Source organism: Schistosoma haematobium, chromosome 1, assembly GCF_000699445.3.
Source record: "Schistosoma haematobium chromosome 1, whole genome shotgun sequence".
NCBI lineage: Eukaryota > Metazoa > Platyhelminthes > Trematoda > Strigeidida > Schistosomatidae > Schistosoma > Schistosoma haematobium.
Window position 1 is genome coordinate 67,559,092 of NC_067196.1, and position 3,140 is coordinate 67,562,231.

Below are 3,140 nucleotides of genomic sequence, written 5' to 3' on the forward strand. Positions count from 1 at the left end.
TAATTGCACATCTGGATCTCAGAACCACGGCTTATTACTGTGAGGCCCTTACTGTGGGGTTTAAAACATTCAAAGAGGAAAAAGATATTCGGAATTTGACAATGCCTCTGTACGGAACACGTTTATTTTTGCAGTATACTGATAAGTGTTGCTAACTGAACACTATATTCGGTTCGTGAGCTCTTCTAGTAACCCTCAAGCTGGAACTACACATCTACTTGAACACGAGAGAAAAGGCGCAAAATATGCAAGAAACGCTTTACTCCGAAGGTTCATTTGTGTACAGAATATATAGGGTTTTTATGGTATGTCCCTGAGTTTCACGAAAATTCCAGAGTGCTACTTAACATTGAAGCAGTGTGGTAATCATCCAATCAGAAACTGGAAATGTGACTTCCCAATTTCTAGATGTTTCTGGCAAAACTTCTAGCGAACGCTGATTGGATAAGATGCTTCTCAGTGTTTTTACAGCCTTTCTTGGCTTTTTTCGAGAGGTTTTCTGGATCTCCCCAACCCAGTCAAGTCGAAAGTCAGAAATAAAGGGGTTCGAAGGCAGTTAAAAAGTTATCGATGTGTCGAGAAGCATTTGGTCTAAGCTGGCTGGTATTTGTAAGGGATGCGTAACACGACGTGCTCACTTGTGATCCGGTGTAGATGCGTGGCCGAGCGCCTTCAACCAGGTGTGTCCAGTAAAATAGTGAGATCAGCATAAATGTCGAAGACTTACAGAACTATCTATTTTGGGAGATTATCTAGCTATACGCATTTACAAAAGTGGATGTAACTATGTTCATCACAGTATGCACAGCCTAAGTGATGCCTAGACTTAGACATTATGTTCAGATGTTATTTGAGTTATTTGAATTGTATTATGAACTAGGAATCCCAGAATTGACGCAATTGAATTAAGAAGTAAGACACAAACACAAACGCATGTACTGTATTTGGAATTCGAAATCAAGCATTCAACAAGTACAAAGGTATCATTAGTTTATTCAAACACCACATTAGCTTTTAGCGAAAGGACTGAAGACAGCCAAGTATGAATTTTCAGGATTCTTAAACTTTTTATACATACTCCTGTTGGAGCAGTTAGATCTTTATACTATTTCCGCAGGTTGAGGTGACCTAGTATTAGTGTATGGAATATAAAGAAATGTTTTTTGACCTCTTTTTTTCTTCGTAATAGATTAGGACAACGCAGAGGACACAGAATAAAGTCTCAAATTTCAAGGTTGAACAAAGTGCCAGTGACACAGATTTTCCCAATGGGTTATCAACGCCTGAAACATGCTACATTCAAGAGAAACCTAGACACTCAGCGGAGCTTATTGGAAAATGACTAACCCAGACTTTCAGCCTTCTGTCTACAACACACAAATTTGATATATAAACTATTTACATCTACATCACATTTGGTACAAGAAATTCCTTTAGTTTTGGCAAGAGATGATGCTGAAAAAGCTGTAGCTTTATCGGAATATTCGGGTACGGTTTTTCTTATCAGCAATGAGGAAGGATCAATGAATATTTTTGATAGTTACTGAACCTATAGCCGTACTGTCTTATATGTTTCTGCGGCAGCTCAGATTGTCGAGAGAGTGGAAAACACAATAATTAGTCCGGTGTATAAGGCGGGATGCAGAGACTTAGTAACTATCGATCCGTTGGTCAAATCATTAAAGTTGTAAAACTAGTGGAAAAGATCATTCGGAAGGCTGTCATAAACTATATGAAAGGGCATAATCTTTTATTCAGGGAACAATATGGTCTTTAAGAAAAATCCTAACGTGCTTGACAAATGTGCTCATCTCAAGAGAAGATTGGGCTGCAGCAAAAGATCGAAAAATTACTGTAGATGTGATCTTCACAGATCTAAGTAAGACCTTCGGTAAGGTCTTTTTTCGGGTCATAAATTAAAACCGGAAAGTTTTGTAATCCATCATAAGGTCACAGAATAAGTGGTTTTCTCGATAACAGGAGACAGAGGGCAAGGCTAAATTGAGCTCTTTCAATAAGAGAACTTGTAAAAAGTGAAGTTCCCCAGGATGAAATCCTTAGTCCCCTTCTCTTTTTACTTAATGCAAATGAGTTACCAACTGCAGCTAAACCATCCGTTCTATTAATTGTCGATGACATAAAGATTTGGAGACTCATATACAGTATGTCAGATAGAATAGTATTACAGGATGATCTCAGTTCATTAATGGCATGGATGGGCGGATGGTCACTTGAAGTAAATCCTAACGAGGCTGTGGTGATGCAATTAAAAAACTATGATGCTTTATATAATTTCACAATATGTGGAGTTGTGTTGCACAAAGTAATGGATTACAAGGACTTAGGAGTTATAATAAGCAGCGACCTCAAAACGAGGTGCAACTCCAAGGCTGCTGTTGCCAAAGGCTTTAGTGTATTATGGGCTATTAGTTGGTCTTTTCAGTATTTGGACGAAAAAAATGTTTAGATTATTATATCCGACTTTCTTCAGACCGTATTTGGATTGCGGGATTCAAGCAGCAAGTCCATGTTTCAAGTATGAGTCGGATATGTTGGGGCGAGTCCAACGACAAGGGACTAAACTCGTAAACGATTTCTCTGGTCTATCTTATGAAGACAGACTTTACGTACAAATTGTACCTAACTGATTTCCGTTATCTTACTGTAGAATACGGAGTATTTAATATTGGTTTATCGTATACTGAACGGAGAATTCGGTGTTATTATGTCTTGTCTTTTTCTCCAATCTAGGATTGATCGTTTGAGAGAACATTCCAAGAAAGTTCAAATACAGAGATCAAATTGTCTACGTCTGAAGTTTCGTTTCTCGCACCAAGTGGTGAATTACTGGAATTCTCTACCGGAATACGTAATATCAGCACCTTCTGTTGGTATATTCTAAACGAGAATGGAACTCAACAGTGTTGCAAACTTCAAGGATTAATATAGGTCTAAGGACCTCCTATCCTTATTAATGAAGACTGATCTCTTTTAAAGTACGAAAACACAAGTTAAAGGAATGTGGACCTGAATATTAATGAACCAATTATGAACAATCAAAAAATAACTTCGAACGTAAAACTATGCATCTACAGGATTAGTTCCGCTGGAATTGCCCAATAGTGATGGGATCCAACATC